At 37.5% G+C, this 27,719-nt stretch overlaps 1 long non-coding RNA gene across 1 annotated transcript; it reads left to right on the top strand.

The window, feature by feature from the left end:
- Positions 1-5,461: 5,461 nt before the first annotated feature.
- On the top strand, positions 5,462-27,719 carry LOC140712393 (uncharacterized). The gene is made up of 4 exons (XR_012093975.1): positions 5,462-5,988; positions 13,547-13,626; positions 14,870-14,994; positions 25,516-27,719. It is a non-coding gene; the product is annotated as an uncharacterized lncRNA (long non-coding RNA).

A 27,719-nucleotide genomic window follows, 5' to 3' on the forward strand; every position in this document is an offset into this window, starting at 1 on the left:
GTATTTGCATATAACCTACTTATATTCTCTCACATATTTTAAATCCTTTTTAGATTACTCATAACACTTAATACAATGTAAATGCTGTATAAATAGTTGTTATGCTGTATTGCTTAGGGATAAACAACTATAAAAATGTTTGTACATTTTTCTTGTTATTGGAATCTTCCTCAAAACCCACAGCTCAGTTTTTGCCACCCAGTTTTGAGGCATATTCTGATTAGTGAATAAAGTCAGGTAGAGCACTCTCCTTTCATGCAGCCATCCATTTTTCCTTATGAATATTGTCTATCCAAAGTTGTCAATTGAACTCGTGGATAGAGAAGGGTATATTTACCAGGAGGAAGCAAGAAAACTGTGTGTGGCAATATGGGAATGTTTCTCTAGATTTTTCACTCAGTGTGTGTGTGTTGTTTTTACTTTATTTGGTGAATACTAAGCAACTCTACACCACCCCAGACCCTAGTAATTTATGGATATCAAGACTGAAAGGAAACAATGGACATGAAATGAATTTATTACTTACATGGTATTATTACCTACTAAAGGGCAAGATAATCCACAACAAAAGAGGCTCAGGTTCAGTGAGAAGTGAAACCTAAGGAAGAAGTGGAGTTCCAGTATTTAATGGGGTAAAGGGTTGGGCCCAACTGAGTCCCTTACCATTGGCCCCAGTAGGTCAGGATTTCAGTGGTTTGAACTTTCCTGCCATAGCCAAGGGAGAGACTCTGAGTTTTCTTATTGCTTGCCTAAATGTGGGGAAAAAGAAAAAAAGGGAGGAGGAGACCTTCAAAGTGATTGGCAGTTAACAGTACCAATAGAGTGAAACTCTTTATCACAGCTTGAGAGAAACTTCGAGAAGTAAAAATAGGAGATGTAGTCTACAGACACTTAAGAAATTCACATTGTGCCAGGAAGGCTAAGCATCCATTCATCTAGAAGTTGAAGAAAAATAGAAACTGGGTTTGACTGAATGACAGTATGAGTGCTACATATAAGACATTTTCTAGCCTTTCAGAGAAGGAAGTTAAGAGTACGTGAAAAGATTATTACTGTTCCTGTTTGCCTTTGAAGATTACAGAGGATTACAGTCAGCATGCAGAGAAAATATTGTTGTAAATTACAGTTTTAACAATGAATTCTATTGCTAGAATTTCCTTTTTTTAATGTTTTCCATAAGAAAATTCCTACAGTTCTGCTTATTGTTTCTAGCAAGAACCTTAGAACCTTACGTTTCCATTAGGTTCTTCTTAATGATATACACTAGGAGGAGATGAAGGGAATTTCATTATTCTATTCGAAAACATACCCCCTCCCAATCTAAAAATGGAATGTTTGAATACTGACATATAAATGATTCATGATATTGTCAACCTCAGCTTACTTAGGAAAATAATAAAATGGTCAGTCATCTAAGGCATGACTAATGGATTCTCTAGAATTTAGCTTATCTTCCTTCGTCTGATTACCTTCCTTTGGGCATGTCACAGCTCCTGATGAACATAGACAGTAGATAAGACAATTAACCACATTAATGTTTCAAAACACTTTATTATTTGTTTAAAATTACAGTTTGAAGTTAAGTTGGAGAACCAGATGCCACTTTTACAAGGGGAAATAATAAATGGTTTGTTTTAATTATGTATGTTGCCCAATTACCATGAGTAATAACTGAAGCAGTACTTTTAAAGGTTAGAGAAGTTCTGTATATATTAGAGTGGAGAAACTTTAACGTTCTAAAACTGAATAAAATCTTTCCTTAAGAAGAAAGATTTTGTATTCAATTAAATATTATAATTAGTTACAATATATGGGATATCTGTAGGAAAAAAATTGAATAATCTGCTTTCTCAAGGTTTTATTTAAGGACATTTCTTTCCACATTAGGTAGTTCACAGATAATAGTGGTTTTGTTTTCACAATCTTTCTTGTCAAATTGAAATTCATACAGAAATTCATGTGAAAAAGTGATTGACTATCCTTTTACAATTTACTTGATAAAATCTAAGTAGCCAAGAATTCAAGCCTAGAAGACTCTGACCAATATTATCCCTTATGCTAAGAAATAATATTCTAAACCTATTTCTTAGGCTATTACTGCCATTTGACCCTGTATAAGCTGTTATGTTTCAATTTATTCAAATAACATATAATTGTCCAATAAGTTTGGATTGTCTCAGTAACAGATCTATAAAAGGTTAATGGGCCTTAAAAAGGGAAGAAATCCTGTCATGTGCAAAAACACGAATGAACCTGGGAGGTGAACTAAGCCAGGCACTTAAAAACAAGTATGACATAATCTCACTTATACGTAGAGTTTAGATAAGTAAAACTCATAGCAACAGAGAGTTAATTAGTAGTCATCAGAAGCTAGGGCATGGGGAAATTGCAGAAATGTTGGTCAAAAGACACAAAATTCCAGTTAGCCAGGAGGAGTAAATTCGAAAAATTGATTGTACATCGTGGTGACTACAGTGAATAACAATACATGTATATTTGAACATTGGCAATAGAGTAGATTTTAAGTATTCTCACCACACACACACAAATAGTAAGTAGGTGAAGATGTTGTAGAGGCCCAAATTCGGGCTCATGTACCGGATGCTCACTTGAAACCAAACACTGACACACCAATGCTTGGGGATGGATAAAAGTTTATTCCATTTTGCCAAGGTGAGAACGCGGCAAGATCTCTCAGATATGTCTCAACAATAAGACAAAGCAGAGGGGGCCGGGCGTGGTGGCTCACGCCTGTAATCCCAGCACTTTGGGAGGCCAAGGCAGTCGGATCATGAGGTCAGGAGATCCAGACCATCCTGGCTAACACGGGGAACCCCATCTCTACTAAAAATACAAAAAATTAGCCGGGTGTGGTAGTGGGCGCCTGTAGTCCCAGCTACTCAGGAGGCTGAGGCAGGAGAATGGCGTGAACCCGGGAGGCGGAGCTTGCAGTGAGCCGAGATTGCGCCACTGCACTCCAGCCTGGGCGACAGAGCGAGACTCCGTCTCAAAAAACAAAACAAAACAAAACAAAACAAAAAAAAGACAAAGCGGAGAGGGGTTTTTGCAGCTAGAGTAAGAGAGGGGGAGTTTTAGGGAACCAAGGGGAAAGTCTGTGTTTCTTTAATCTCTGATAACATCCTGAGCAACCAGACTTCCGGGCCTCAGCAGTTAGTTGCCACATCCTTATAGGCATTCGTTCCTTCTGCAAATGTTTTTTGTTACCTGGAAGTTATCTTCTCCTGGTCCACAAAGAAATAGTAAATCAGGCCGGGCGCGGTGGCTCAAGCCTGAAATCCCAGCACTTTGGGAGGCGGAGACGGGTGGATCACGAGGTCAGGAGATCGAGACCATCCTGGCTAACACGGTGAAACCCCGTCTCTACTAAATATTACAAAAAAAAAAACTAGCCGGGCGAGGTGGCGGGCGCCTGTAGTCCCAGCTACTCGGGAGGCTGAGGCAGGAGAATGGCGTGAACCCGGGAGGCGGAGCTTGCAGTGAGCGGAGATCTGGCCACTGCACTCCAGCCTGGGCAACAGAGCAAGACTCCGTCTCAAAAAAAAAAAAAAAAAAAAAAAATAGTAAATCAACGGTTTGCAATTGTATTGTGAGAACAAGGGATGTTGGCTTTTGTGCAAACAAGCAAGGACCTAATTTGAATTTTCGTTATCTCAATCACTAAAAATGCTGAGGTATTGAAATCTCAAGGAGTCTGATGACAAGGTAATGCGTATAATGCGTATATTTAACTTGACTTAGCCATTCCACAGCGTATGTATACTTTAAGACATCATGTGGTACACCTTAAATATATACAATTTATTTGTCAATTAAAAAATAAATAATTCAAAAGAAAGGCCATTAATGGGAAGACACAAAGATGAGATAACAGGAAATGATAAAGAAGAGGAAAAATGTCAGTATCGTTTCAAATAATGAAACATAAAAAACGGAATCAACAGTGATACTTTTCGATATGATCTTGAAAGTTAGCAAAGGAAAAAAAATATGAACAATCTAGTTTTATAAATATTGATCTAGAGACACAACAGAAAATAGTTCAGAATATGTTTGAATATAAAAGAATGTAGTTAAATATCAGTTTGGAAACTTTATTTGGAAAATATTAACATATAGTGAATAGTTCAACACTTCATAACAGAAAATTTATCTAGAAGAAAAATATAGACAGAAAGCAGCCAAAAACTAGTATTTGAACCTTTTGAAGTATCATTACAACCAATGTTTTGTGTGTTGGTTTGTTTTGGGAAGTGCTGGGCCTAAGAAGAATCAGAGGAGAAATGTATGAAGCCTTTTCACTTTTAAGCCAGGTGAGAAAAAATCTGCCTTCTACTTTGTCGTGGCTCCCAAAGGGGATAAGAATTAAAAAAAAAAAAAAAAAAAAAAAAAAAAAAAAAAAAGAGGGAGACCTGACCATCAGAGCATATATAGTGTTGTGAAGGCAGATGTAGTAAAATATATTACCTAAAAAGCACTGAAGAAACTGAAATGCAACCTGCTAATGAAGATAGGTATGGAAAAGAGATATGAAATGAGTGCTTTTGGAAAAAAGATCACAATAAAAGGATTTCTGTGAAAAGACTAAAAACACAAAGTCAAATAAAGTATATCACAGAATGTAAATAATAGACACCAGCTGCATGGGTTTTAAGACTGGTGAAGGAAAAATATAAGAATATAATTAAGAATGAGATTCTAGAAAAGTAAGAAACATACAGACATTCAGCAATATCTAATGGTTTAATTTCACGGAACAAAATTAGGCATTTATTAGAAAGTGTGTTTATAAGGAAACCATAGAATGAGAAGAATCCTTAACCCTACTCAACTTTAACCATTATGATACATCAAATTCACTTTTGAGGGCAGAAATTATGATATAATTTTTTAAAGTAACCTAGCCTAAAGTACGTCCTTAACCACTATCATTTAGACAATTTTTAAAAGCCCTTGTGTTGTGTACAGTAGCAAGCTCATAAGTGGAAACTTATTGGGCATTCAGGAGCAAACTGGCGATATGAAATTGGATTCTCTTTTTTTTCTGTTTCTATTCTAAACAAAATTTTACTTCCACCTCCTACTAAGAAAGATCTGCTTATATTCATTTCCTGTATGGTTTGATATGAATAAAGTGTGATAAATATAAAATAAAAGATGGGTAAATTTTTACATACACTTTCTTTCTCTCTTTCTTTCTTTTTTTTTTTTTTTTTTTTTTGAGACGGAGTCTTGCTCTGTCGCCCAGGCTGGAGTGCAGTGGCCGGATCTCAGCTCACTGCAAGCTCCGCCTCCCAGGTTTACGCCATTCTCCTGCCTCAGCCTCCCGAGTAGCTGGGACTACAGGCGCCCGCCACCTCTCGATCTCCTGAGCTCGTGATCAGCCCGTCTCGGCCTCCCAAAGTGCTGGGATTACAGGCTTGAGCCACCGTGCCCGGCCTAACCAGAGTTTAGGAAAATAAATGCCAGGCACTAGACTAAACCAAGGTGCTCATGCCATCACTGGCAAATAGTAAGCTCACAGTCATCTCAAATAACTGCAAGATTAATAGATGTTTCAGGAAACAATAGATAAGTAATTTAGAGAAATGGATAAACGTGTAATGATATGACAAGCTTCTGTGCTAGTTTATGAGTGTTTTAGCTTAGAGAGAGTTAGGTCAATTAGATCGGTCTGTCAGGTACTTCTCACAGTTGAAACCATATAAAATTAAAATACTCAGATTTCAGATTTCAGAAAAAAATGTGTAAGTGAGATGCGATGTACAGAATAAAATCCTTCTATCTGAAGGAATGTGTAATGGGAATACCTAGAAAATGGTCTGGAAAGAATGATAATAAATTGATGCTACTCTTTATTTGGCTACTCCAGGTCAGGGAGCATGGATCATCCGTGAGCATGTCTACAAAGAGGACAAAGTGGGAAGGACTATGGGGTCTCCTGCATGTGCCATGCGCACTATAGTCTATGTGAGTGCTGTTCCCTGGAACCATGTAGTGTACAATCTTCCCTTCAGCAATGGATGGGTAATGGTTATGATGTGAAGCAAACTTTTTCTTTATACTCTATACATTTTTTTTTTGTTTTTTACAGCAAGATTTTTTTCAGATACCAATTTTATAATGAATGAGAATGATAGAGGGACAGAAATACAGGTAGATATCCACCCACTTCTTGTTGTTGTATTACCTAGACATCCTGAATTAGTTTTAAAAAAAGATGATTTTCTTTCTTCTCACAATACTATTTAAGGAGGAAGACGTGAAGACTTTGTATATAGATTCAGTAAGAAGATTTTAAACACGTGCATGTAAACGTGGCCGACAAGAGGCACTTGGATCTAGAGAGGCTGGCAGCATATAGCAGCACTTTAGCATAGCCTAGAGCTCTGTTACAGAAATTATGAGCTGGGAGAAGAGACAATGGTGAGCTGATGGAAGTCAGAGCAACCAGGTTAATTAATTAGGACTCTCACTATACACTAGAACAAAAATGAAGAAGACAGTAATCCACTAGAACAAAATAGAAACCAAGGAGTCACTACCCATCCGTAGACCCAATAACAATAGACGACAATTTTTGATAAGAAAATTAGAAGCAGGAGAGAAGATAGCATTTTATGAAAAAGAAAGAGCTTGTAGTCAGTCCGACAGAAGAATGTTTAATTCTTGGATCCTCTATTTACACATGCTAGTGTATCTTCCTCTCTAGATCTGTTCCCATATAAGGAATATCATAATTATTATTTCATACAGACATTTTGTTGTGTTGTTGATACATTTGCATGAGTTACATGAATAATGTATCTAAGTGCCTTGTACATTTCCTGGCAGGTAGATGTTCATTAAATGATGGGTCTCTACCAATATCTAACATGAAAAAAAAATTCCCATTTCCCAAGAGCTTCAGAAGATGAATATGAACTCATCTTAGAGTTGAAGAATGTATCAGACAGGAAGAGGTCAGAAAAAATCCCAATCTATATGTGTCACGTGTTTAATATAGGGACTAAGAAGGAGACTTATCTCATGATTAGATGGTGTGCATGGGCAAAGAAAGGAAAAGACTGCTGCTATTTTCATAAAGGCTGAAAATGCAATAATAATGGGAAAGTTGCTAACAATGATTTTAGATGCTTGTCAAACCTAAACAGGAGGTCACCAGAAAAACGCTCCAAACCTCTTCACTATGCCATCCACATCTTACACTCATGCCTTCATTTAGCATAATTTCACCTGGAGCTGTAGTGTCTTGAGAGCCTAGAAAATGTGATGTCTAGGTTTCTCCCTTGTAATTTAAACAATACTTCAGAAGTTGGAAGACATGAGTGGATAACAGGAAACCTGTTACAGGATACAACTTGATTAATTTAAATGTAATAAATAATGGTGTTTCCTAACCACAAGTTGGGTTTTTTACTACAGAACACCAACGCACTGGGCTTTCTCTTCTTACCACCCACTACAGTTACAGTTAAATAATAAATGGTGTAGTCTTTATTACTTGAATTTCTTATAAGACGTTTAAACTTCATGAAGACAGATAGTAGATCTGTGTATTTTAATCATTTTTAAGCGCCCAGAACTTCAGTTAATCAAATAAATAAATATTTCTTTTCTTAAAATGAAACAATCTGCATACATACAACTCCACTCTGAAGAAAGGCAATTATTTACATAATTATGCAGAAATTCCTATCATTATGTAAATAATTGCCTTTCTTCAGAGTGGAGTTGTATGTGTGCAGATTGTTTCATTAAAAAAAACAAAATATGTATTTATTTATTATAATAAAAAGGCTTTATATAAAGCCTTTAAGGCCTTTTTTTTTTTTTTAAAGGAGACTATCCCTCCAACAGTGGCTCGTAGTTCTACCTGTTGTATAATCAACACTTTATTAATTTATGGATTTAATCCACTGTTTATCCCCAAGATTTCCAAGATCCCAAGTCCAATATAGTCAAGGCTCAAGAGAAACGTACTTACACTTTACCCTCACTACACCCCTTGTCTTTTATACTCCACCACGTACCACCTCCCAGACGTTGCTGTGAAAAGAATAATTTACCTACATACATGACCATTAGGATTCAACCTTGAAGCAGACATGTGGGGAAATATAATATTCCATCCTGTGGCAACTTTTCTTTACTTGTTTTGTTTTAATATTTTTCTGTACCCTAAGAAATAGTCATTTTAATAGATTCTCAATTATAGACTAATATTTATCAGGGATTCATTATAAAATATGCTATTGATTCCCTTGGTGGTAGAAGCAGATAGAGAGGAATATACGGTTCCATCTCTTGAACCTCCTCTGTGCTCTCTTATCTCAAGTTTATTAGTCAATTAATCTGCTTCTGTTATTGTATCTCTAGGTCCCCCTGCCTTTCCCTCTCAGTCACTGTGGTTTATTATTCCTTATCACTCTAATAATAAATGCCAGAAGCTATGTTTCCTCACTAAGACATATCCTGGGAAGTCAATAAATACTGTTAAGAAGACGAGATTTCTCAACTTCGTTAAGATACAGATTTCTATCATTAACAATTCTGATTTAGCAAACATTTATTGTCCCCCAGTCTTTCTAACTTAGTTTATCTCACTGAATTCTGTGGCCACAATTTGTTGTGTGAAGAACTTATTGAACTCGCAACAGGTGGTGAATCGTTAATGGCAATGTCAAGGCTTAAATCTTGCTCCACTGGTTCACCCATGGCTGCTCTCACATACCAAGCTAGAATTCAATTAGAAAGTTGCCGATCAGTAACTCCAGAACACTGGCCAGAGGTTCAGAAGAGCTGACTCATGGACATTCTCATTGTAGATAAAGGATTTGTCGGGTTTAATAGTAGTTCTTATGTCTTTCATTTCTAAAAATTAGCAGTTCCATTAGTCTCATGATATAGGCAAATTTGCTGTTGATTGGGGTAGAATAGTAGAAGCATATTAATAAAAACACGTTTTTAAAATTACAAAATATTCTTTGCACTGCTGCCGTGATTCATGAGTGATAAAATTTGAATTACTACACATTAATATTTTTTCTAGCTCTCATACCTATATGAGTCTCAGAAAGGACAGAAGTGAACAGAGATAAGAACGCAACCCTCTCTAAGCAAATGCTCAGGTGATTGTGTATTGTTCAATGGTTAACTGATATTTTAAAATGTTTCCAGGAAGACTAGAACACTTTTTGTGAATTATGTTCTTAATTTTATACTCATAGCTACTAAAGCGAGAGGGCTTCTTAGTAACAAATTATTTTTACAGTAATCAAAGAAAGGTTAAAATAAGAGAGTAAGATACCTAAGGCCACATGGAGAGTAAATGTCATAGCTGGAAATTTGGCAATGGTTTTGTGAGTCTCATCATTTTGTGCTTTATTTTGTCTTTTAATATAGACTTCTCTGAATTGTTTTATTTCTGACATAGAGTAATATTAGACTAGACCTTTATTTTTACAAAGTGTAATATTCATATTATTTAATAAATAGGTAGATAAATAAATATGGACCAAAATGAGCAGTTATCGTAAATGTTTACATATATTGAAAATTGTTTTTTAATGGATAACCTATATAAAATAATTCTTTGATAAACATGTATGGTTCAAGAGGGCATTTTAAATTAAATGTTCAATGCCATTTTAAGAATTTGAATCTCTACATTAAAGAATATCCACAAAATTTGATAACACATTAAAAAATAGATGCCAAATAAATATATCTAGAATCCTCTAGAATTTATTTATTGATGAAATCATAAAGAAAAGAATTTTCATATGTAATTTATTAAATGATAAGTGACTTGTCATTTCATTTACTTGGGAAATAGCATAATAAAGACTTTAGGAGGTTTTCCTCTAGCTGGTAATTTTTGAGGGTTAAAAAACTTGACCCAGTTTTGAAAATATTTTACCTCCTGCCCAAAAGTCACCTGCAAATAGCTTGTTTGCATGAGCATTAAACATAAGGGCTTCCAAGTTCCTTTTACGGGATAACAAGCCTCCGTTCATTAAGCGCAGCATTGTTTTTGTTGTGAATGAAAAATCAGCCAACTTTCTGCCACATCTGGCTGCTAATCTATAAGCTTTGAATAAACAGTAGACAGTAAATTTTTGCCAGCATCCATTCTCTTAAACTACATGAAGTTTTTTTTTTCTCCCCAGTCAAAATGCCATTTAATATAATTTCATTTCATTTTTTAGAACAACCAAGACTTTAAAAATAGATCAGGTTTTATGGTGCAGGGTGGAAAACATGTATTAGATAATCTAAGGATAAATCTGTTCGTGGTTCATATACTAACTCTCTCCATGTCCAATTGCCCATAAAGATTCAAATAGTCACTACAGACAGAATAATCTCACTATCAAAAACTGGCATTTGCATTGAAAAGTCATTTCTACTCATTTTTGAGAAAATGGTAGCAAAGTTATTAATTTTACTAAAAACCTAGAATCAATCTCAGTGAAGATCCTAATGGGTTTTTTGCTAAGCAAAAAGATGAGGGCAGTTTAACTCTAGCAATAGCTGCAATAGCTACAAAACATGGCATTTAAAACATTTATTTAATTGAAAAATAAAGAACAGCCACAGCATCCATAAAATTCAAAGCCCAACATTAGCATTTTTTCCCCACTGCTTCCAAATGAACCTCATCCTCCTTACTTTAAACCTTCAGAACAGTTGCCTATAAATAGAATTATTAGTCAGACATTTGGGAATATCTTTCAGTGTAGCCATATGAAAATCTACCAGAGCACACATAAGAAAACTCTTTCAGTAATGGAACAGACAGCTATGGCTCATTAAAATGTTTCACCAGATAAACTATAAGAAGACCATTTGTTCTCATAATTTGTTACTTTTATTAATGAAGCCTCCCAATATGGTGCCCCTCCCTTTTTTATTAGCAGCAATATTAAATTTTGCCCCCAGATTTATGCATATTTGAGTTCTTTTCTTATCTTTCTTAAACTTCAAGTTTATTTAGCCCCCTGCTGAATCCTTATACATATTTATGTTATGTATTATTCCCAGCTTTAAAATTCCCATTTTTAAATTGATATTAACTGCTCTTCTAAATCATTTTTTCTTTTTTCTTTTCTTTTTTTTTTCGGAGACGGAGTCTTGCTCTGTCGCCCAGGCTGGAGTGTAGTGACAATCTCTCGGTTTACCAACGAGAGACAGCTCTGTCAACCGGGTTCATGCCATTCTCCTGTCCCAGCCTTCTGCGTAGCTGGGATTACAGGCAACCGCCACCACACCCGGCTAATTTTTTGTATTTTCAGTAGAGATGGGGTTTGACCGTGTTAGCCAGGATGGTCTCGATCTCCTGACCTCGTGCTCTGCCCCCCTTGGGCCTCCCAAAGTGCTGGGATTACAGGCGTGAGCCACCGCGCCCGGCCCTAAACCATATATATATATATATATATGTAATGGATACAGAATTTCCTTATGTCTCAAATTTTTGTTTATTCCCTATTAAATGATGAGTATCCTAAATTATAGAACAGTTATGTCTTTGCAGGTTTTAATAAAAAGTAGCCAGACCAGTTCTGTGACTCCAAAACCTTCAATGACCTCAATTACCTGTGCTCTTATACAAAGAGAGGACTAGACATTCCAAGAATTATCATATAGAAAGTGAACTAGTTGCCTAAGTGAGAGTGCTTTTAATTATTTTCTCTTTTGAGAAATAGGAATTCCAAATAGGAAGAGAGCTCAAAAAGACTGGGGGCAATTTCAAGAAGGAAAGAATGGGATATCCCTCTCCTGCTGGCACTCAGCATTGCACCCGTCCTGCAATGGAACCATACATGAGACAGTTTTGGGAAAGTTTGATAGGTATCCTCAAGAGTTTCAAGATGAAGCTAAACATGGCCAGTTGTTACCTGCTTCTTGCTTTCAAAATTCTGAAGGCTACATGCTTGTTGAGGCAGTTTTTAATGGCAAGATGGGCAAAGAGAAAAGATGCTAGATTCTTCTTCCCACCTTAGATGAGTGAATATATGCTAAATATAGGCAAAGTGCATGCCACAAAATATGTAAGAGGCTTCAGGTACCCACTGGCAAGTGTTTGCAAGAAGTCAGCAGGAGAACAAATTACTCAGGTTAACAAATAGGTAGCACATAGTTACAAAGAACTTAAAGATTCACTCCCTGACAGAAGAAGCATTTGGGTGCCTGCCTCTTAGTAAAAATAAAGACCAGATTATTTAAAAAAAAAAAAAAAAAAAGCTTTTCTTTTTTCTTTTAATTCTTCCTGCTACAATTCTTGTTTTCCCCATGACAATCCTAAGGGGTCTATAAACAAAAGAGGGAAATCTGGATAAACAACCACTGGTCTTCCTGTTACGTATCAGTTCTGAACTGGGGGTGAGGAACAGATAGACAAAATGTTTTAATTTGATTGCAAAATTGTAGTTTTAATTTACATACAACTAGACCTTTTTAAAACCTGAAAGTAAGTCAAATTTACCAAAAATAGATTTATTGAATTTCAATTTTGTTGTAACTTTGTTTGGAAATTACTAGATAGCAGGAGATTGGCTGGAGTTATTGTCAAGTGATGGGAAAAAGAGATTCCAATGAGCATGTTTCAAGGTAGTGATGGGAGGGAACAAAAAAAAGTATTTCTTCATTTACACCAATAAGTATAACCAATAGATTTGACTGATAAACCTGTTACAGAGAATTATAATAATAAAACAATTAAATGTATCAAGGTGATTGATTGGATTAGTATATTGCATATTCAAACAGTGGCTCATGTCTACAGAAACCCATTCCCCCAAAAATCTAATCAAACAGTTAATGTGCCCCATATATTAGATTTAATTGTATGCCAGACTAAAATCAGGCCTCACTGGACAATAGAGGCAATTTTGCTAACAAGATAGCATGAGTTGAGACAGTGTGAACCATCAAAACCAATGGAAAAACTGATTCCTGTTTATCATGTTATCATTATATATATGTAGGCCCTATGATTAAAATTTGAAAAGAGGATAATACTACCAATACTGCAACTACTAATACTTATAACATTTAATAGCCTAGGATATTGCTATACATTACTATAGACTTTATAAACACTGTACACTTCATCACACTACATTTATTAATTTTGTCTTCAGTAATAAATTAATCTTAGCTTGCAGATAATTTGTTCATCATCTTGGCTGAATGTTCTACTTGATGTTTAATGATTTGTCCCATTGTTGTTTATTAGTGCAATTCCTATATCCTTTGCTTTGTGTGTCTAGCAGCTCTGCAGGATATATGTAGCCTTATTCATTCACTATCCTGGAGAAAAACTGGAGACCTTGCTCCGAATGAAGATTATTAGTTTTTGTAACTGCTGGTAAAGAGTATACATTTTTACAGTTACAACAAAATTCCTTTTTAGGGCTTCCCTCCTCAGGAGTGACAAGGGAGGCTTTATTCAGATTTCTCATGATTTAAATCAGGGCTTTGTGAGTTTTGACATAATTACTCTCCGGTCTGTTTTTAATAACAGTTCTCTATGGATCAAGTGGATCAAGTGGCAACCCAAGTCCAGTGCAAACCAGAGATGAGGTAGCTATGGAAGAGACAAAGGTGTGCATTCTGGTTAATATCTTATTAAACTCACACTTTGCATTTTCCACCAATGTTCGATTTTGAATCTTGATTTTGTGATAAGTTACCTATTTAGTTTTAAAATTATGTGGTAAGTGTAACAAAGTAGACTTTCATAGGTACTTAATAAGTACAGTTTTTATGTTTGGCAATTAAAATATTATGAGCTTTCTTTTTTTAATTATAGCATATGTGGTGTGTAGGTTAAAGACAATCAGAACTCACACAACGGATAAAAAGCATATATAAAAATCAATTAAATTAACTAATTTCTGTGCTGAAAATTTAATGATTCCTTTAAGAATTTCCAGAGCTATAATGGCCCTTGGAGTGAAACTTCTGAAATGTTTCTCTTTGGTATATATGTCTTAACTTATTAATATTTCAGAGAACTATGCTGGTAAGCTCTAGGTTTCTCTGTATGTTCCTTTTTTAGATTTTTAAATTTTGTTCATTAATAAAATATTTAATCTGACTAGTAAACCAAAACACATTGCATATGAAGGCCACTGACTTGTCTTTTGTTATAGTATCTAACTTTATTATAAGCCAAGGTAACTTTACTTTCTTCAATTAAATTTTCAAAAACACAAACAGAAAATCCCATTAAATGCCGATGTGTTCTTTGACTTTGTATTCTAATTCACTTTTATGACTTACTTTCTTTTCTGTTGCTGAACCTGTTTCTAATATTGCCTTTCTGCTGTGTCTCTATTAGCTGCTTCTATTTTACCTCAGGTTGGACAATCAGATAAATAAGCTTGGAAGACTTGTGTGACATTTAATGTTAATGAGACAGAGTAGAGGTCTAAAATAAGGAATCATTTTTCTTTCCACAGATATTTGTTGGGCAGCTGCATTTGGAACCTGCCCTTTGTTTGCAATATAGTCCAGGCAAAATACATCATGCTCATGGTTAATCACAATGATGAGAAGGCCCAGGCATGTTATGAGACCCGGTGTAATCTGGGTCATGTGGTGAAGCTTCTATATGCTAATTTGATAGAAAATCTAACCTTATCTGTATATGGTTATTAATGTTAAAGCATGGAACTTTTAAAAGACCTTTTATTTTGTCAAACATTTACTTAAGCAAAGCACATTGCACAGTGCCTGGCACTTTTAAATACTCAACAAATATTGCTTTTATTGTTTATTTTTTATACTCATGGTAAAACTGCTATTTTAAATAATCTTTAATTGTTTGCTATGTATTTTTAAGGTAAAGCATCTAAAAGTAGACAGATTTTGGCACAGTTCCAAGATGCCCGACTAGGAACAGCTCCAGCCTCCAGCTCCCAGCATGAGCGACACAGAAGATGGGTGATTTCTACATTTCGAACTGAGGTACTGGGTTCATCTCACTGGGGCATGTTGGACAGTGGGTGCAGGACAGTGGGTGCAGCCCACTGAGCGAGAGCCGAAGCAGGCAGAGGCATCGCCTCACCCAGGAAGCACAAGGGGAAAGGGAATTCCCTTTCCTAGCCAAGGGAAACTGTAACACACAACACCTGGAAAATCAGGTCACTCCCACCCTAATACTGCACTTTACCAAGGGTCTTAGCAAATGGCACACCAGGAGATTACATCCTGTGCCTGGCTTGGAGGGTCCCATGCCCACGGAGCCTCCCTCATTGCTAGCACAGCAGTCTGAGATCTAACTGCAAGGTGGCAGTGAGGCTGGGGGAGGGACACCCACCATTGCTGAGGCTTGAGTAGGTAAACAAAGCAGCTGGGAAGCTCAAACTGGGTGGAGCCCACTGCAGCTCAAGGAGGCTTGCCTGCCACTGTAAACTCCACCTCAGGGGGCAGGGCATAGCCAAACAAAAGGCAGCAGAAACCTCTGCAGATTTAAATGTCCTTGTCCGATAGCTTTGAAGAGAGTAGTGGTTCTCCCAGCATGGAGTTTGAGATCTGAGAATGGACAGACTGCCTGTTCAAGTGGGTCCCTGAACCCGAGTAGCCTAACTGGGAGACACCCCCAACTAGGGGCAGACTAACACCTTACACCTCACACGGCCGGATACTCCTCTGAAACAAAGCTTCCAGAGGATCAATCAGGCAGCAACATTTGCTGTTCAGCAATATTCACTCTTCTGCAGCCTCCGCTGCTGATGCCCAAGCAAACAGGTTCTGGAGTGGCAAACTCCAACAGACCTGCGGCTGAGACTGTTAGAAGGAAAACTAACAAACAGAAAGGACATCCACACCAAAATCCCATCTGTACATTACCGTCATCAAAGACTGAAGGTAGATCAAACCACAAAGATGGGGAAAAAACAGAGCAGAAAAGCTGAAAATTTTAAAAATCAGAGCACATCTCCCCCTCCAAAGGAACGCAGCTCCTCACCAGCAACGGAACAAAGCTGGATGGAGAATGACTTTGACAAGTTGAGAGAAGAAGTCTTCAGATGATCAAACTTCACCGAGCTAAAGGAGGAAGTTCGAACCCAGCTCAAAGAAGCGAAAAACCTTAAAAAAAGATTTGATGAATGGCTAACTACAATAGCCAATGTAGAGTAGTCCTTAAATGACCTAATAGAGTTGAAAACCATGGCACGAGAACTACGTAATAAATGCACAAGCTTCAGTAACCGACTCAATCAACTGGAAGAAAGGGTGTCATTGATTGAAGATCAAATGAATGAAATGAAGTGAGAAGAGAAGTTTAGAGAAAAAAGAGTAAAAAGAAATGAACAAAGCCTCCAAGAAATATGGGACTATGTGAAAAGACCAAATCTACATTTGATTGGTGTACCTGAAAGTGACAGGGAGAATGGAACCATGTTGGAAAACACTCTGCAGGATATTATGCAGGAGAACTTCCCCAATCTAGCAAGGCAGGCCAACATTCAAATTCAGGAAATACAGAGAATGCCACAAAGATAGTCCTCGAGAAGAGCAACTCCAAGACACATAATTGTCAGATTCACCAACGTTGAAATGAAGGAAAAAATGTTAAGGGCAGCCAGAGAGAAAGGTCGGGTTACCCACAAGGGGAAACCCATCAGACTAACAGCGGATCCCTCGGCAGAAACTCTGCAAGCCAGAAGAGAGTGGGGGCCAATATTCAACATTCTTAACGAAAAGAATTTTCAACCCAGATTTTCATATCCAACCAAACTAAGTTTCATAAGTGAAGGAGAAATAAAATTCTTTACAGACAAACAAATTCTGAGAGATTTTGTCACCACCAGGCCTGCCCTACAAGAGATCCTGAAGGAAGCACTAAACATGGAAAGGAACAACTGATACCAGCCACTGCAAAAACATGCCAAAATGTAAAGACCATCAATGCTAGGAAGAAATTGCATCAACTAATGAGCAAAATAACCAGCTAACATCATAATGACAGGATCAAGTTCACACATAACAATATTAACCTTAAATGTAAAGGGGCTAAATGCTCCAATTAAAAAACACAGACTGGCAAATTGGATAAAGAGTCAAGATCCATCAGTTTGCTGTATTCAGGAGACCCATCTCATGTACAGAGACACATATAGGCTCAAAATAAAGGGCTGGAGGAAGATCTACCAAGCAATTGGAAAACAATAAAAGGCAAGGATTGCAATCCTAGTCTCTGATAAAACAGACTTTAAACCAACAAAGATCAAAAGAGACAAAGAAGGCCATTACATAATGGTAAAGCGATCAATTTAACAAGAAGAACTAACTATCTTAAATATATATGCACCCAACACAGGAGCACCCAGATTCATAAAGCAAGTCCTTAGAGACTTACAAAGAGATTTAGACTCCCACACAATAATAATGGGAGACTTTAACAATCCACTGTCAACATTAGACAGATGAACGAGACAGAAAGTTAACAACGGTATCTAGGAATTGAACTCACCTCTGCACAAAGCAGACCTAATAGATGTCTACAGAACTCTCCACCCCATCCACAGAATATATATGCTTCTCAGCACCACATCACACTTATTCCAAAACTGACCACATAGTTGGAAGTAAAGCACTCCTCAGCACATGTAGAAGAATAGCAATTATAACAAACTGTCTCTCAGACCACAGTGCAATCAAACTAGAATTCAGGATTAAGGAACTCAATCAAAACTGCTCAACTACATGGAAACTGAACAACCTGCTCCTAAATGACTACTGGGTACACAACGAAATGAAGGCAGAAATAAAGATGTTTGTTGAAACCAGTGAGAACAAAGATACAACCTACCAGAATCTCTGGGACACATTTAAAGCAGTGTGTAGAGGGAAATTTATAGCACTAAATGCCCACAAGAGAAATCATGAAAGATCTAAAATTGACACCCTAACATTACAATTAAAAGAACTAGAGAAGCAAGAGCAAACACATTCAAAAGCTAGCAGAAGGCAAGAAATAACTAAGATCAGAGCAGAACTGGAGGAGATTGAGACACAAAAGCTCTTCAAAAAATCAATGAATCCAGGAGCTGGATTTTTGAAAAGATCGACAAAATTGATAGATTGCTAGCAAGACTAATAAAGAAGAAAAGAGAGAAGAATCAAATAGACACAATAAAAAATGATAAAGGGGATATCACCACCGACCCCACAGAAACACAAACTACCATTAGAGAATACTATAAACACCTCTATGCAAATAAACTCGAAAACCTGGAAGAAATGGATAAATTCCTGGACACATATGCTCTCCCAAGACTAAACCAGGAAGAAGTTGAATCCCTGAATAGACTAATATAGGCTCTGAAATTGAGGCAATAATTAATAGCCTACCAACCAAAAAAAGTCCAGGACCAGACGGATTCACAGCTGAATTCTACCAGAAGTACAAGGAGAAGATGGTACCATTCCTTCTGAAACTATTCCAATCAATAGAAAAAGAGAGAATCCTCCATAACTCATTTTATGAGGCCAACATCATCCTGATATCAAAGCCTGGCAGAGACACAACAAAAAAAGAGAATTTTAGACCAATATCCCTGATGAACATCAATGTAAAAATCCTCAATAAAATACTGGCAAATCAAATCCAGCAGCACATCAAAAAGCTTATCCACCATGATCAAGTGGGCTTCATTCCGGAGATGCAAGGCTGGTTCAATATATGCAAATCAATAAACATAATCCAACATATAAATAGAACCAAAGACAAAAAACACATGATTATTTCAATAGATGCAGAAAAGGCCTTTGACAAAATTCAACAGCCCTTCATGCTAAAAACTCTCAATAAATTCAGTATTGATAGAATGTATCACAAAAGAATAAGTGCTGTTTATGACAAACACACAACCAATATAATACCAAAGGGGCACAAACTGGAGGCATTCACTTTGAAAACTGGCACAAGACAGAGATGCCCTCTCTCACCACTCTTATTCAATATAGTGCTGGAAGTTCTGGCCAGGGCAATCAGGCAGGAGAAAGAAATAAAGGATGTCCAATTAGGACAAGAGGAAGTCAAATTGTCCCTGTTTGCAGATGACATGATTGTATATTTAGAAAACCCCATCGTCTCAGCCCCAAATCTCCTTAAGCTGATAACCAACTTCAGCAAAGTCTCAGGATACAAAATAAATGTGCAAAAATCACAAGCATTCTTATATACCAACAACAGACAGAGAGCCAAATCACGAGTGAACTCCCATTCACAATTGCTTCAAAGAGAATAAAATACCTAGGAACCCAACTTACAAGGAATTCGAAGGACCTCTTCAAGGAGAACTATAAACCACTGCTCAATGAAATAAAAGAGGACACAAACAAATGGATACAAACAATAAAAGAGGACACAAACAAATTCCAAGCTCATGGATAGGAAGCATCAATATCGTGAAAATGGCCATACTGCCCAAGGTAATTTATAGATTCAATGTCATCCCCATTAAGCTAACAATGACTTTCTTCACAGAATTGGAAAAAACTACTTTAAAGTTCATATGGAACCAAAGAAGACCCCACATTGCCAACACAATCCTAAGCCAAAAGAACAAAGCTGGAGGTATCATGCTACCTGACTTCAAACTATACTACAAGGCTACAGTAACCAAAACAGTATGGTACTGGTACTGAAACAGAGATATAGACCAATGGAACAGAACAGAGCCCTCAGAAATAATACCACGCATCTACAACCATCTGATCTTTGACAAAGCTGACAAAAACAGGAAATGGGGAAAGGATTCCCTATTTAATAAATGGTGCTGGGAAAACTGGCTAGCCATAAGTAGAAAGCTGAAACTGAATCCTTTCCTTACACCTTATACAAAAATTAATTCAAGATGGATTAGAGACTTAAATGTTAGACCTAAAACCATAAAAACCCTAGAAGAAAACCTAGACAATACCATTCAGGACATAGGCATGGGCAAGGACTTCATGTCTAAAACACCAAAAGCAATGTCAACAAAAGCCAAAATTGACACATGGGATCTGATTAAACTAAAGAACATCTGCAACCATCAGAGTGAACAGGCAACCTACAGAATGGGAGAAAATTTTTGCAATCTACTCATCTGATGAAGGGCTAATATCCAGAACCTACAAAGAACTCAAACAAATTTACAAGAAAAAAACAAACAACCCTATCAAAAAGTGGGCAAAGAATATGAACAATACACTTCTCAAAAGAAGACGTTTATGCAGGCAACAGACACATGAAAAAATGCTCATCATCATTAGCCATCAGAGAAATGCAAATCAAACCACAATGAGATACCATCTCATACCAGTTAGAATGGGGATCATTAAAAAGTCAGGAAACAACAGGTGCTGGAGAGGATGTGGAGAAATAGGAACACTTTTACACTGCTGGTGGGACTGTAAACTAGTTCAACCATTGTGGAAGACAGTGTGGCGATTCCTCAAGGATCTAGAACTAGAAATACCATTTGACCCAGCCATCCCATTACTGGGTATATACCCAAAGAATTACAAATCATGCTGCTATAAAGACACATGCACACATATGTTTATTGCGGCACTATTCACAATAGCAAAGGCTTGAAATCAACCCAAATGTCCATCAGTGACAAACTGGATTAAGAAAATGTGGCACATATACACCATGGAATACTATGCAGCCATAAAAAAGGATGAGTTCCTGTGCTTTGTAGGAACATGAATGCAGCTGGAAACCATCGTTCTCAGCAAAGTATCGCAAGAACAGAAAACCAAACATTGCATGTTCTCACTCATAGGTGGGAACTGAACAATGAGAACACTTGGACACAGGAAGGGGAACATCACACACCGGGGCCAGTTGTAGGGTGAGGGGTGGGGGGAGGGATAGCATTAGAAGATACACCTAATGTAAATGACGAGTTAATGGGTGCAGCACACCAACATGGCACATGTATACATATGAAACAAACCTGCACGTTGTGCACATGTACCCTAGAATGTAAAGTATAAGAAAAAAATTATGTGGAAAAAAAAGAAAGTTAAAAAAAGATACTTAGTATGCACCTCACATTAATAAAATTTTAGTTTATGTGTCTAAGTTTAAAAAAAAGTAGATAGATTTTGATAATTGAAGATAAAATAATAGCCCTGAAACAGGAAAAGTTAATGTAAAGTTGACATCTTTCCAGCTAGAGAGGTATGATATAAGACAGTAGGGACTGTGTAAAAGTGGAGACTGTGTATTCAACGAAAAGATACTCAAATTTCAATTTAAAAAAAAAATCTAATTTTCAGGTAGCCAGACTTGAGTTGAGACAAGTAGTGGATCTGAAAGACAGACCATGAGAGATGTGTGGAAATGGTTTTTTTTGTTGTTTGTTTGTTTGTTTGTTTGTTTGAGACGGAGTCTAGCTCTGTCGCCCAGGCTGCAGTGCAATGGCCGGATCTCAGCTAACTGCAAGCTCCACCTCCCGGGTTCATGCCATTCTCCTGCCTCAGCCTCCTGAGTAGCTGGAACTACAGGCGCCTGCCACCTCGCCCGGCTAGTTTTTTGTATTTTTTTAGTAGAGACGGGGTTTCACCGGGTTAGCCAGGATGGTCTCGATCTCCTGACTTCGTGATCCACCCGTCTCAGCCTCCCAAAGTGCTGGGATTACAGGCTTGAGCCACCGCACCCGGCCACGTGTGGAAATGTTATAGTGTAAAACAGGGGTCACAACCCCCCGGCCACAAACTGGTACCGGGCCTGTTAGGCACTGGGCCACACAGCAGAATAGCAGAGGTGGATGAGTGCGCATTAATCCTGAGCTCTGCCTCCTGTCAGATCATTGGCAGCATTTGATTCTCTTAGAAGCACCAGCTGTACTGTGAACTGCACATGCAAGTGATCTAGGTTGCATGCTCCTTATGAGAATCTAATGCTTGATGATCTGAGTAGTGGAACAGTTTCATCCCGAAACCTTCCCCACGACCCTGTCCATGGAAATATTGTCTTCCATAAAATGAATCCCTGGTTCCAAAGAGGTTGGGGACCACTGTTGTAAACAAAATTAAAGCAGTATTAAATATGAAGATGTCTTAGATGTTATTTTCTTGCAAGAGACAGAATTTTATTTAAATTTCCTTAGTAAAACAGAGCTTTAACTGAAAGGATACAAGAATATCTTGGGCTCAGAGTAAACAGGAAATCATTCGATAGCTGTTTGTTTTACATCTAGTTCCAAGTCTGCATGGTTTCTAGTTCCCATTCATCTGTTTATCATCTTCTCTGATACAGATTAATTTGGAAGGCTCTTACTGTTTGTTCCCTTTAACTTAAGTTTATCCATGACTTTGGACTGCTGTGACTATTCTGGTCCAATGCTATTAGACTTCTCAGTTGAAATGCCTATAATTAACATACTAGAATACTTCATTTTCTAAACCAAAATTTTGAGGAAAAGCCTCATGCTTCTCCTTGAGTTACGCATCCATTCCTATTTTTCTGAAATGTAACCAGAAAGAATAGTCATGGGGCACAAATTGGACTTGATTTAAATTCTCTGCTTTATCACAATGCCAGACTGATATTTAGAGCTTCTACATGCTGAAAAGCTTATGACACTCCTTCATTGTGCAATTCAAAACAAAATTGTTTTGAATCTATGAAAAATACATACTGAAGCTAAACAGCCAATTCTAATTTACAAAATTCTGGATAAGACCATCATCTTAGTCCATTTTCTGTTGCTTATAGCAATATACCTAAAACTGAGTAATTTACAAAGAACTGAATTTATTTTCTATGGCTAAGGAGGCTTGGAAATTCAAGGTCGACGGGGCATATCTTTTGAGAGCCTTCTTGCTTGTGGGGATTCTCAGAAGAGTCCCAAGGTAGCACAGGGTATCATATGGCAAGAGGGCTGAGTATGCTAACGTGCTAGCTCAGGTCTATCTTCCCCTTCTTATAAATCCAACAGTTCCCCTCCCAAGATAACCCATTAATACACTCACTTACAAATGGATTAATCCACTCATGAGGGAAGAACTTTCATGATCCAATCCCCTCCTTAAAAAGCTTGTTCTCAATATTGTTATATTTTGGATTAAGTTTCAACATGAGTTTTGGAGGGAACATTCAAACCATAGCAACCATGAAAGTTGAACCTTTCTAATTCTGTGCATGGATGTTTACATCTGGTATCCGAAATGCTGAAGCACATTTTCAACCTGCCTGTTGAAAAGGTACATTTTCAACCCAGCACAAATCAATCACTTGCTTGAGCTAAATCTCATTCTGTCTCTCAAACGTTTTCCAAAATTCATGTCATCTGTCTGCTAACAAAGAGAACAAAGGTTTGTAGATGTTTCCTCTCCCAAAGGCGGGGTGTGAATAACTGCTTTAGGCAGAGAAGATCAACGTATGACCTTACTGAGCACTTTCACTGGCTTCAGACTAGGATTTCGACAAGTTCAGACTCCTGTGGCTGCCTCACCATGTCTAAAGAAATTGTGAATGATCCATCTCCTTAGTGTGATTCCCTACCCACCCACTCCAATCCAACCCTTCTATCTCTTTTCACAATATTCCTCTAAGACTTTTCTTAGACCAATATGACTTCCCTCTCACCTAACACCCTTACTTTAGCAAATTATATTTATGTCAGATTCTTTTTTTTTTTTACATCACAACATGGTTTATTATGTGAAGTTTTTACAATACAAACAAAAAATACAGAAAGGAAATATATGAATACAGCTAAATGCAGAATGGTGGCTTTTTTTCTCTTCAAGAGGCCATGATTCCCATTTCTAGTAAAATAAAGAGACTGCATACAGGTAGAAACAGGTTGGTTATTAGCATCACAATTTTGCCTGGAAATGATCTATAAATGCATTTTCCCCCTGCTACTTACCATAAAGTGTAAAAAGGGAGTTAAAGCAAAGTTTCCTTGTTGGTTCCTACCATATGAAAGATGCTATATTCTATTTTAGCAGGGTCAATATATGGAAAATATCTAAATTAAATGTTATTACAAAAGTGAAGCAGTAATGAGATTCCGGTCAAAGAGGGCACTAAATGAGAATAATATATATTTAAAGAATCCAAAACAAACAAACAAACAAACAAAAAGAGGTTGTTATAAAAAAGCTCTAGGTGCACTGTAAGCATATGGGGTTTTTTTTCCATGTGTATTTTTAAACAATGGAAGTGTCAAAAAATAGAGTCAACTGTGTTAGACTAAATTACATTATTGTATATGTTGCATTGAATGGAACTGTTGTATTATAATCATCATAGACAAGCACCGTTTGCATCATATTACGGCAGTTTATCCTCAATGAAAACCTTCCAGAGTCCTTTTATTTTGGAATCTCCTGTAAGCTATCAACCCACCAGAACATGATTGTACAACAGTAAAATATCCTCTTGCATTAAACTGAGGATACCTGTTTAACAGAAAAAGAAAATGTAGGAAAGGTACTTAGAGCTGTTAGTTTCTGAGTACACAACACCCTAGACAATTCAAGGCATCTTAATCTCCATCAAGAACAACAACAACAAAAATAATGTTTGTCATGCTGTTAAATCCATCATTATGGATAAAACTGGTGCAAACTGGTCAAACGGAACCAACAAACACTGACGTCCAAGCTGGCATATTAGCAACTAAGATGTAACTGGTGGTCAATGGAGAGTTTAAAAGGTCTTCCCTTTCTTCTTGTTCTTTTCCAAGGTTCTCGAAGAGTTCTGTTGTTCTAAAATACGTTGTTGAGCTTCCCAGTTTGCTTTCTCATCCTCAAACTGACGACGTTTTTCCTCTAATTCTTTGTGCTGTGCTTCCAAATTATTTTTCATTTGCTCATGGCGCCGCTGGAGCTAAATCACAGCACAAAAATACCCTAAGGATACTGCCTTCCTCTGACCCTTTTGCCATTAACTTCAATGATAATATTACTACCTACCACAGCAAGAGGTAAATAGTCCTTTATCTTTTCAACAAGTTTATTTTCTTCTTCATCATCTGTTTCTGGAAATTCATATATTTTAATTTTACTTTCTTGGATTTCTTTCATTATCTGTTTTCGTTGGCATTCCTCTGGTGTGAGTCTGCCTGCTTTGGCAGTAAGTGGGATGATACTCACTTTTTCATGCAAATGCTTCATAAACTCAATATCCAATGGTTTAGGTCTCAACAAAAGGCAATGCCAAGTAGTTAACAAACATGTACTACCCAATCCTGCCTGAAGGTGGGAGTCTTCAGTTATGTAATGGCCCATGTCCCGAAGGAGCAATGAAGCATAAACAACACTGCATCCTGTTATCGGGCATCCGACGTCTGTTCACTCGCGATTCTGCATTTAGGTAGTCCTCAAATTTACTATCAGTGTAATCGATAACAGGCTGCCAGCAATTACTATTATCCACTGCGTCTCCAAATCCTGGGGTATCAACTATTGTGAGCAGCAACTTGAACACCACCTTCTTTGATTAAAACTTTGGATTGTTCCACCCAGGCTCAGGTGAGGCCAGTGCGTGGCCGGGGCTGCAGCTGGCGCGGGCCATTGAGGAGCTTCTCCGTGATCGTGCCATCGTGCCCGCCAGAGGCCGGCCGGTTGGCGTGCAGCGCCTGCTCGCGAGGAGTCTGGCCCTTGCTGCACCCGGCCTGGAAGTCCTAAAGCTCCTCCTGTAGCTCATGGGCTGCCGCTGCCGGCGGAAGCCTCTGGACACAGAAGGGCCAGCTCAGCGGCAGTTACATCCTTCCTGGCCGCCTGTCTGTGTCAGATTCTTAATCCATTCAAAGGGAAAGATGGTAAAGAATAATAGTAAGCATTAAAATGTGCCATCTTGCCCTTCTCTCTCCCTGAGAATTTTTGCTAATTTAGTAACCAGGGGAAATGATTGCAGTATCTCCTAGTGATCTGGTGGCAGGGGGAGCATCTGGTTTGGATGAGTCAATCCCTGACTGTAATATGACCTGCTGAATAAGTGAATATCAATAAATTTCAATCTGCTGCAGGTTGCTGAGGTTTTATAGAAACTTAGAAGAGCTATAAGCCGCTATAAATTTGAGAACCAACCTTAGGCTTAGAGAAAAAACTGGCTATTGTCTTGAGGAAAGAGAGAGACCCTCTCATACTGTTTTATATTGTTTTATACTCAGTACCTGTTTTAAGGAAAAAACAAGGAAGTAAAACCAAAGACAGGCAGCCCGGCCCCAGGCCCAAAACCAGGCCTGGGCCTGCCTGGCCTAAACCCAGTAGTTAAAAATCAATTCATAACTTAGAAACCGATATTATTCATAGATTCCAGACATTGTATAGAAGAGAACACTGTGAAACTCCCTGCCCTGTTGTTTCTCTCTGACCACCAGTGCATGCAGCCCCTGTCACGTACCCGCTGCTTGCTCAAATCAATCACGACGCTTTCATGTGAAATCTTTAGTGTTGTGAGCCCTTAAAAGGGACAGAATTTGTGCACTTGGAGAGTTCGGATTTTAAGGCAGTAGCTTGCTGATGCTCCCAGCTGAATAAAGCCCTTCCTTCTACAACTCGGTGTCTGAGAGGTTCTGTCTGCGGCTCGTCCTGCTACAATCTAGCTGTGAAACAAAACACATAATACTTATATAGTGAAACAGGACTTCAAAAGAGAAATTAGGCAAATGAGATTTATGTTCAATATTTTTGTGGTTAATTATTCTATGCTGCTGCTTAATACATTTTCTAATTTTTCAAAAATGAAAGTTTTGATTATATTATAGGCTATTAGCACATGTTCAGAATTTTCAGAATTGGAGTTCTCTGCTGCCCTAACTGACAATGACAAAATCAAGTATAGAAACTTAAGCTTATGCTTATTTCATAATGCTGGTCAAATTCAATCAAAATTAGTAATGTAATCTTTGAGTGGTTACTTTATATTTGTGGTTCGCAAGCAGGGACAATTTTACTTTTCAGGGGATAGTTGTTAACATCTAGAAGCTTTTGTGATTGTCAAAACTTGGAGAGGAGGAGGTACACTACTGGCCAGTGACACTGCTAAACATCCTATAGCTCCTCTGCATTAAATAATTCTCTGACCCCAAATGTCATAGTGCCAATGTTGAGAAGCTGTGCTCTACATTCTTCTTACTCCTTTATTAAATCATTATTATATGTGAAGTGACTGTCACATAACTAGTAGTAAACAGTATTTTCTTGATCACTTACCATGTGTCATGCTCTATTCTAAGAACTATATACATTCACTCAATTTATCCTCACTATACTAACAAAATAGAGTAGGCTATAATTCCATTTTACAGATGAGGAAATTGAAGCATAGAAGAGGTAACATCCATAATCACATAGCCTGTAAAAGATAGATCTGGATTTACAGTCAGGTAATTTGGTTTTAGAAGCCCATCCACTGTGGTCAAGGAAATCAAGTGCTGCTTATTATTTCCCTTGACCTTCTCCTATGCACTTGCAACTCTAAGAAAAGGACCTTGGCACATCTCACTCTACAGAATAATTCATAATTCTAGGAGCTCCACAGAAAATAAAAGTTATTTATTTATTTGTTTATTGCTGTTGCAGTGTTCTGCCACAGGTATAATCAACTTTGTCTGCAAAGTTAAAGTTTTTAAAATTAAAGGATTAACAATTCCTCCCCTAATTATATATATATGTGTGTGTATATATATAAATGTAGGCCTTAACATTAACACAAATCATTGAGG

The sequence above is a fragment of the Chlorocebus sabaeus genome, chromosome 9 (genome assembly GCF_047675955.1).
Source record: "Chlorocebus sabaeus isolate Y175 chromosome 9, mChlSab1.0.hap1, whole genome shotgun sequence".
Lineage (NCBI taxonomy): Eukaryota > Metazoa > Chordata > Mammalia > Primates > Cercopithecidae > Chlorocebus > Chlorocebus sabaeus.